Source organism: Talpa europaea, assembly GCF_964194135.1.
Source record: "Talpa europaea genome assembly, chromosome: 14".
Classification (NCBI taxonomy): domain Eukaryota; kingdom Metazoa; phylum Chordata; class Mammalia; order Eulipotyphla; family Talpidae; genus Talpa; species Talpa europaea.
Window position 1 is genome coordinate 53721970 of NC_140082.1, and position 10149 is coordinate 53732118.

Below are 10149 nucleotides of genomic sequence, written 5' to 3' on the forward strand. Positions count from 1 at the left end.
CAAAGCCAATTAAAATTGCTGTTTAGTAATTCTGCCCTGTGATTTTATGCAAATATAGGTAATGTGGTTTAAAAGTACATTTAGTTTGCAAACATTTGCTATGCTGTTCAAAAATTTGGGATCATGGTTGAGAGAATTTTTTTTACATAAGTTGAACAAATTTTAAGAGTTTTTTTCCTGTGGTTTTGACATATTTGCTGTCTTATTTTGGTTAATGCCTCCAGATATATATATATATATATATTTTTTTTTTTTTTTTTTTTTGGCTTGGACTAATGAACTGTTTTTCCAGGAATGGAGGACTTACACTTTTCACAATGGAATACCTGGAGAGACTGGTTTTCTTTCATACTGGAACCCTGAAACATTTTCATCTGAGACTGGACCCCAGCATCCATATATTTGATCTTCATCACCATGGAAATGATGGCAAAAAGTGAAAGGGGGCAATTCTTAGGGGGAAAGGATGTCCTCAGCTAATTCCATACAGGCTTTGTGGACTCCACCCCCACTCCAGACCAAAGCCATGAGGACATTGGGAAAGACAAATCCCATCATCACCAAAGGGAAGGTTGCTGGAACCTGAGGGTGGAGTTAAGCAGCCAGGTTTGCTACAAAAACCAGACACGTGGTCCTTGGGGTCATGGGCTCTCTCGTTTCTTGGCTTCAAGGCTCTTGGCTCACTGCCAGCTCTCAGAGTGTCATTTGGGTTTCCAGGTCAGTGGAACGGGTAGGATGCATTTAAGACTTTATCTCCCACTTTTTCTCCCTGAGTTCTACATTTCCTCATACCCCTTCCCTTGTAAATAAACCTTTTATTAACCTTTTGTGTGTGCCTGCAGTGGAGTATTAAGTCCCTTTTAAGCACGTGGGTGAGGGCCCACAGCCAGGCAACCCGTTTTATATCGGGGCTGCCCTATAACAGATCCTTCCTGGCCCTCCCAGCATCAAGATGCAGTTACAAATGACCAGTCTCTCAGATCAGCATGAACAAGTTGGACTTTCCCATATTTCTTGTAATTCTCCCCTTGTTTGACAATTTACCTTCTTGTATTCCAAGGAATACAGCAGGCAAAAAAGCAAGCTGGTGCTCACCTGTCTCTGTGTCAACCCCTTCCCACTCCCCTTTGCAGACTCTTGCCCTTCACCCCCATTTTTTCACTTTGTATGACTAACCCTGCACTCTGCCATGCGGTTGTCTCTCAGACATGAGTCTGCTGCCTTCTCATTTGGTGATCAATTAAACCACTTTCCCTTTCCTCAAACTCTGTTTCCATTTATTGGCTGAGGGATACTGATGCCGTGGTTTGTTATCAATCACCCCACAGGCCTGAGGGAGAACACAGATGCTGTGTTGTCAATGTGACCTCAATGATGACCTGTGTCCCTCTCTGTCCTGCTGACTGGGGAGTCAGAACCACAGGTTTGAAGGAGAAGAGTAAAATTCCTAGGATCCTGAGTGAAATGGGGAGTAGCTCACCCTGACCATGTGGGGAAGAGCCATGGGGGAGGGAGGTTTTGGCCTCAATTCCCTTTTGTGTCACTGAGGCATCACCATATGGCCCTGTATTAAAGTCAGCACTACAGTGATATTCAGCCTCGTCCTCAGCCTGGATGTTGGAGATGGTCAAGTAGCAGTCAGCCCCTGAGCCAGAGCCTGAGAAACGATCAGGAATCCCCTCTCCTGAGACCTTGGCTAGGCTCTGCTGTCAGGTTCCTTTCCTGATATTTTAGGATGAGGATCCTTCCCAGGAGGTCAAGGCCTTGGCTTTTGGAGAACTGTCAGGTAGGCACAGGAGCATTTGTTCTAAGGTATAGCCAGTGATGTCTCCACTTTCCCCTAATGTCCTGAACAATTATATTTGAGCATCCCTGCTGCTGGTCTCCCAGTGAGGCATTTTTGTCAGATCCTAGAAAGTCCTGTGGGCAGATGTGGAGCCATTTGATACACCAATAGCTGAAAATCTACCACATTAGAGACCCCAATGTGCCCCCTATTTGTCCTGATGAAGACTTCCTCACAGGTACCCTTATACCCACCTAGACTCCTGACTGGAGCCGCCATGGTCCTCAGACTCAGAGATCACCCTCCCCCGGGATCAAATGTTTCCTGCTGAACCTCAATCCTGAAAAGTGGTAGGACACTCCCTGCATACAATTCCCTAGAACTCTGAGACTCCAGACTCTTCTCCTATTCAAGCTGTGGCCACAGGGCTGTGACCCTTGGGGACAATGCCATTGACATGCCCATGCAGGGCCAGGAATGAGGGAGCCCACTTAGAAAAAAACAAGATGGCCCTAAACTAGTACCACTGATACCATCCAATGGAAACTGAAACAATAAACAGGAGAAAAACAACTCAGCTCCATGATAAACAACTTTTGTTCCACCTAAACCTGCTACCTTCAGTGCCAAACCAGATTTCCTGCCTAACCTCTCCTCACCCAATAAGAATGACCCTCCTCCTGACATTGGGCACAACTTCACTGAGTCTGCTGCCTTCTCATTTGGTGATCAATTAAACCACTTTCCCTTTCCTCAAACTCTGTTTCCATTTAAGGCTGAGGGATACTAGGCGGTGTTCTGTAGCAATCACCCCACAGGACTGAGAGAGGCAGAGATGTTGTGTTGTCAAAGTGACCTCAAAGATGAGTTGTGTCCCTCTTCATCCTGCTGTCTGGGGAGAAGTTCAGAACTACAGGGTTGAAGGAAAAGAGTAAAATTCTTAGGGTCCTGGGTGAAATGGGGAGTAGCTTACCCTGACCATGTGGGGAGGAGCCCTGGGGGAGGGAGGTTTTGGCCTCACTTCCCCTTTGTGTCACTGTGGTGTCACCATATGCCCTGTAATAAAGTCAGCACTACAGTGATATTCAGCCTCGTCCTCAGACTGGATGTTGGAGATGGTCAAGTAGCGATCAGCCCCTGAGCCAAAGCCTGAGAAAAGATCAGGAATCCCCTCTCCTTTGCTGTGGCCTCCATCATTCCTAAGATATATCACATTCCGTGGGACCTTCCCTGGCATCTGTTGATACCATGCAATGGGGAATGTACAGAACTCTGTTCAGAGTGCAGGTGAGTTTCACTGATGGTCTCAGGGAGGCAGATGCAGAAGTGTGCTGGGTCAGCACAGGCACAGCACAGAGACCTGCAATAGAAAATGCAGAACCATACTGAATGACAATGCGGAGACAGCCCTAAGGACTGTGCAGGTTTGGAAATACTGCGGTGAGGGACCCCTGAGTGTCTGGGCTACACTGATGTGTGAAGACCATGAGGGGCAGGAGGTAGAAGGATACCCAAGCCATGGTGAAGGATTCCAGGAGCTCTGGCCTGAGGCTGCCCAGATGCACTGACCTCTCTATGCTTCTGTGTTATTCTCTCTGTCTGTAGTGCAATGAGGGCAGGCAGCCAAGGCAAATTTCTCTCCAGTTCTCAGGGTGTGTGTGTCTCTGTCTTGTCTAGGTCCTGAACCAAAGGGCCTCAAGCTGCTGATTTCCTGGTGTCAGAAGAAGGACCAGGTTTGGGACATTGTGGGAGCTGGTTGTACAGCAGAAGTGTCTCCAAAGGGAGTATCAGTCACGCCCAGTGCACTTGAGCTCAGCCCAGTGTTGGGACTGGTTTTTGGCCCCAAGCCAGGACCACAGCGCCCCCTGGTGCCCAGGATGAATGTAAAACTATATTAACAGTTTTTACCAAATTTGGAATATTTGGTAAAATATTGGGTCATTTCTCAAATATATTTTCTTTTTCCAAATATTTGTTCTGCCTCCATTCCTTCCCTGGCTTTCTCCCTAGTGTCATCGTTACACACATTTGGACCCTTTATGTTCTCCTGCACCTCAGATAACTGGTAGTTTTTTCACTTTTTTCTTTTCTCTGAGTATCAACAAATGTTTTAAATTTTTACATCACAAAGTTCAGTAATCTTTACATTCACATCAGCAATTTTTTGCCATTGTCTTCCATTGAATTATTACATCTCAGAAAATATCATATTTATTACTAGAATGTCAATTGTGCTCATATTTTAATGTACCCAGTGTCTTATTTAGCAAGTGAACTCAACTGCTTAACTCAGAACAAGGGAACATTTTCATGATAATTGTCTCTGTATCTAGTTACATGACACCCAGAACATTTCACTGTCAGGATGGGCTCATTGAGGTTTGTATTATTAGGGCCAATATATTCCTAAATCTTTACAGAAAATTTTTGATAAATGCAAAATTTGTGCAATGTCCCATGATAGATATTGGGGACCTGTCTTTATATCTTTTCTTTTTTTTTTTACATTTTCATTTGTAAATTCCCTGGGCACATTCAATCCTTCTCTCAACTTGTGTTTTTAGTCCCTTCCAAGTAACCAGATGTCTAATGTTTGGACAAATTTTTCTACTCGTGATTAAAGCGCTCCTGACAGGCAACCATTGCCTCAATAGGATCTGTCACTTCTGACCAGGGAACAAGCAAATATGACTGTGTGTGCCTGTGTGTGTGCAGGTGTGTGTGTGTGTGCGCCTGTGTGTGTGGTGCAGGTGTGTGTATGTGCAGGTGTGTGTGTGCAAGTGGGAGTGTGTGTGTGCATGAGCATGTGTGTGTGTGTGTGTGTTCGCATGTGCTCCATGCAAGAAGCTCCCTCTGATGTCTCAGGGAGGTTATTCCTCCTGCCCATCCTCTTCCTCCCTCACCCCTGTGCTCATCTGTGCTTTAGAATCTTTGCTCAACTCCAGAGCTGTCTCTGCAGTTCCTCGTGCTCTGCCCTCTCAGTCTTTCCACCTTGGTCTTCAATCCATACAACGAATGTGGTCAAGGAAACACCTGGAGCCCTTTCCTGCAGTCCCAAATCCACTCAGGACTCACATCTTCAGAGAATGCCCGAGAGCGGGGATGGGGCAAAGGACTTGGGACCCCGGTCACCTCTTCTTGCCTGTGTCTGTTTCTCCTGGGGCTGGAGGAGAGTGTGACCCAGATGAGGAAGGGGTTTTTGTCTCACTTCCCCATGGGCCCGTGTCACTGTGCAGGATTATAACTGCTGTCTAGGGACAGACAGAAATAGTCAGCCTCATCCTCAGCCTGGGCCCCACTGATGGTCAGGGTGGCCGTGCTCCCTGAGGTGGAGCCTGAAAATCGGGCAGGGACCCCTGAAGGCCTGTTACCATTAGTACCAACGAGCATCACAGGGGCCTGGCCAGGCTTCTGCTGGTACCAGCTAGCACCCATGTTTATTCCTTGGCAGGTGATCGTGGCCGTCTGTCCCAAGGCCACAGAGACTGACTGTGGTTGACTCAGCTCAGCAGTGACCACTGAACCTGCAAGAGGAGAGGAGAAGAGAGGTGAGTGTGAGGATGAGGGTCATTCCCAGAGGGAACAGCCCCTGCTGCATCCCCTGTGCTGAGCTGGTGGCAAGGCCCACTCTGCTCCCTGGTTTCTGTGTGGGCTGATTCTTAGGGGCCAGCACCTGTGCAGATAATGAGGAGGGGGAGCAGGAGAGGGCTCCAGGCCATGTTGCAGATGTCGCAGTATCAGCTTCTAAGCCTGCAGTTTGGATGGGTGCTCAGGGCCTCTCTTATCCTCGGTTGGCATGCAAATCTACTTCCTACCTCCCTGTGGCCTTGCTAGGGGCTCTGAAGAACAGCCAGAGCTCAGCTCATAGAAGTCTGAAGTGCAACCTAGTGCCTGATCTGCACTAGAGATTTTAAGACCTGTGGACACAGCTATCTCTCTCTCTCTCTCTCTCTCTCTCTCTCTCTCTCTCTCTTTCTCTCTCTCTCTCTCTCTCTCTCTCTCACACACACACACACACACACACACACACACACACACATGCACACTCACTTCCATCTGTACCCTGGACCACGCTCTGGTTTCGGACAACCCTCATCACTCTCTCCAGTGAGGAGAGCACACATGGGGTGGACATTGCAGACTTGAGGAGAGAGCTGTGGGAAGAGTCACGCTATGTGAGAGGCCCAATTCCATCCCCACACAGGGAACTGGGTCATGTAACCTCAGGCAATAGCCCTTGTTTATGTTTAAAGAGTGTACAGGAGACATCACTGGAATGAAAGTGTAAGTAACGGTTCTTTGATGACACCAGAAGTGTGATGTATGAAAGGAAGATGAATACACTTAACTCATCAAAACCCCTGTCTTTTGTTAATAAAACCTCTTCCACAGGAAAAAGAAACAAGTAACAGGCATGAGAAAACATTAGCAAAGACATCTCCAATGAACAGCTAGTGCAGAGAGGACACTAAGAAATGTGATCACTGAACAGTGAAGACACAACCACTGAGGAAAGGAGACTAAGGGGAACCAAACAACACTTGTGTGCAGAGGATGTAGGACAGCGGGAGCAGGAGCAGGAGCAGGAGCTTGTCATCTGTCATCTGGAAAACACCATTGTAACCTGATGAGAGGGTGTCCCCTTGTGCCATCAGAGTTGGTTGATGTGGAAAAAAGGACCCCAAAACCTGGCGGGCTGAGGAGAATCGGGGCCCTCACACCTCACTGATGGTGTGAAATTAACACAACTCTGGAAAGAGTTTGCAGGTGTCTGAAGAAACAAAACCTACATTTACCACACAGGCCCGTGGTGGTTCTCTCAGGTACTTAGTTGAGATCCTGAGAAGTCACATTTGCAGAAGGTCTGATCACTGATAATCATGACACCTTTGCGCACAAGAGCTTCTCCAGGTGCTGTCCCGAGAGAAAGCAGATGCCAGGCCTGGTGTCAGTTACCAGATTCTGTTTCACGAACCATGGAACCCTACTCAGCAAAGAAAAGGAAGATCTCTTCTTTTCTTCAATGTTTAATCTAAACTTATTTTACATCATTGTTCATTCTCCCCTCAGGTGTAATCCCCAGAACATTCCCACCAGCAAGTCACCCATGACCGTCACCATAGTTTCCTGTGCTCTTCCCACCCCTGTTTTGATCCCTCTCCCGCACCCTCCCCAGCTGAATGTCTCTGATTTCTATTTTGCTACTAGTACTGTCTTTCTTCCCCTGATCCCTGGTTTGATTTCCCTATGCCCTTCTGTAAGAGAAACCACCCGACATTTTTCTCTTTCCTTCTGACTTATCACACTGAGCATGATCAAAAAGGAAGGACCTCTTAAAGCAACAATAACTAAGAGGCCTCCACGAACTAGTGCTGAGTGACAATGCCAGTGCCAAGGCTACCCTCAATAGTCACACGGGCAGTCTGGCTTCCCCAGTTCCAGAAGGAACAGGGAGCTGGTGGTTGCTTTGAAAGGACAAAGGTCCGGGGAGTTTGCACAGTCAAAGTTCATTAGGAGCAAAGCAGGACAAATCTTTGTTTGAAGCAGAAGCAGCAAAGCAAAGCTCCTGTTCCTGGGAGGTGACTCGGAAATGAGTTGCCATTGGTGGGATTTCAGAAGCTGCCTTTATTGCTGGGATGGTAGGTGTTGGATTTGTTCTTCCTTTGATGGGATTTTGCTTTTAATTTTTTGTGTTTCTCAGCTGCTGTTCCCTGGCCTGGATCTGTGTCCTGCTCTCTAGATGTGGGTGCTGCACCCCCTTCCCTGGACTCTGTCTCCCCAAGTGCTTGAGCTGCCTCCTGACCTTCATTTCCTAACTCAGTGGGACTCTTTTTCTAACCTATCCCCTCTGAAAAGACACTGTGAGATGAAAGAACAGTCAGAAAGTAATGCCTGGGTTAGGACTGGAGGGCGCTGGCAGAGGGGGAGGCGTGTTCTTAAAGGTGAGCACGTGGGTCCCTTGGGCTAAGGGAACTGTTGGTATCCAGGCCCTAAGGGTGGATCTAAGAACCCACTGTTATTTCCTTCTGTGACCCTGGGGGGTGGGAGGGTGTGGTTGTTGTAGAAATTTACCCCTTCCCTGGGGCTCCTCACTAAGATGGGGAACAGCTGTGGGGTAGAACAGGTGACTGAGGCTCCTGGGTGGAGCGTCAGCATCTACCACATGCTGGTCATGTCAGAAAGGCAGCCTGGCCTCCAAGGTCTGTAATCACAGTCACCTCCTGGGGTGGGACCCCACATAGCCTTCAGGTCCACACCTGGGGACTGTCCTGGCTGGCTGAGACTGCAGGATCTTCCAGGAGACTGGGTTGGGCCTGAGCTGGACCATAGAGAGAGATCAGAATCCAGCATTGCTGGGGGTTGCGTCCCCAAGATCCTCATCTTCTTTCTCTTCCTGTCATCCTCCCGTGTACCCTAGGTGCAATTTGTCCCATCGGGACCTGTGGTTAGAACATGCATGTGTGTCCTGTGTCGTTGGCTGTTTGTCCATTATTGAGTGCATGGAATTCTCCTTGTTAAATAACCGTCCCCTTTGGAAGAGTGATCACAGCTTGGTCTCATTTTCCAAGTGGTGTCGGGTCCTTGTTGTGACAGCCCTGACACCATTGACCTTGAGACTCTAGGATTTCAATACTGTTTTATATAAAATGGAGGCTTTTGAAATCCATACCTGGCTAAGAAATCGTGTTTTGGGGCCTCCCCGGTGGCGCAGCGGTTGAGCGCTGGGTTGCGAAGCTGCCCGCGGCCTCTGCGGCACCGGTTCGATTCCCCGGTTGCTCCCCGGCCACTGGAGGAGGGTCCCACATGGCGCGCAGACCTCTCCTGCCGCCCGCTGCTCCCCTCAGCAGTGTACTTCGGTCCTTCTGCCTGCTCTGCTCCCCGCTCTGGCTCTGGTGAATTCTCTCACCCTCCCGCGCTTCTGACTGTACCCAGTGCATGTATAAACAAAAAACAAACAAACAAACAAACAAACCAGCAAAAACAAATAAATAAAGCATGCCTCTATTAAAAAAAAAAAAAAAAAAGAAATCGTGTTTTGGCTCTATGGTCTCTGAAGGTCCCCAGGTAATGGTCTTTGCACAGAGGGAGAGCTCAGGGAACTGAATGGTCAGGGGTTCCCCAGGGCATGTGGATCCTTAATTCAATGACCAGGGACAGCCAGTGACCAGTCTGTGACCAGAGAAGGGAGAATCACTTCACTCTAGAGAGGGTCTTTAAACTGTGAACACCAATCTCCATATCAGGCCCAGGGTGTCCCAAAAAGTGGGCCTGTCCCTCCTGAGCAAAGTAGGTGCAGCCTGAGCTCACAGTCAGCCTGGAGGACAGAGAGGCAGGAACAGTGGTGAGGGTGCCCTTGATGTGCCAGCACAGAGGGTCAGTTCCCTGGGCACAGTCTCTATGGTTCATTTCCCAGGTGAGGTCCCCTGGATCTTTGTCCCATCAGTGTCCTGGCAGCACACTGTGATTCTCACCCTCAGAATATGGTCACTGTGGCCTGGGGGAAGGCCTGGCTGTGCTGAGTTCTCCTGAATCTGTTCTGGTTCCCAGGCCCTAGGGCAGGTTGGTCTCACTGAGGCTTCTGGGCAGCCAGCTTTGTTCTGGGGCTCCTGCCTGCAGCTCTGCTGCCCCCTGCTGGTGGAGGAGAGCTCATGCCAGGAAGCTCCTTGCCAGTCACCCCAGAGCCCCTGTCCAAGGAGAGAGTTTTGAACAGAATCCAGCCCTCCCCTGTGCCAGCCCCCTGGCCTCCTGGCAGAGTGCAGCAAGATAGAATATGGGGCACAGGGGGGCAGGCCATGTCAGTTTTTTGAAGCACATCCCACTGGTCAAGTGCCTTAGTGTGGATGATTTGTTCATTTGCTTATTTGAAGTCTGGAACCTGAGTGATTCTCTAAGGGCCCCTGCCTTCATGTCAGCTCAGATTCAGGATGAAGCCTCCCGTCTCGGCAAGGGGAGCCTCATCATTACCAGAGGCTACGCGTGCTTCCTGACCCAAAATTCAGTTACACTCACCCCTTGTGATTATTTACCAGGTTTTTTGGGGTTTTTTTAAAGATTTATTTATTTATTTATACAAGCACTGGGTACAGTCAGAAGCGTGGGAGGGTGAGAGAATTCACCAGAGCCAGAGCGGGGAGCAGAGCAGGCAGAAGGACCGAAGTACACTGCTGAGGGGAGCAGCGGGCCCGGCAGGAGAGGTCTGCGCACCATGTGGGACCCTCCTCCAGCGGCCGGGGAGTAGCCGGGAATTGAACCGGCGCTGCAGATGCTGCGGGCAGCTTCGCAACCCAGCGCTCAACCACTGTGCCACCAGGGAGGCCCTACCAGGGTTTTTAACACCATAAAATTCTCAGAGTTCATGTTGA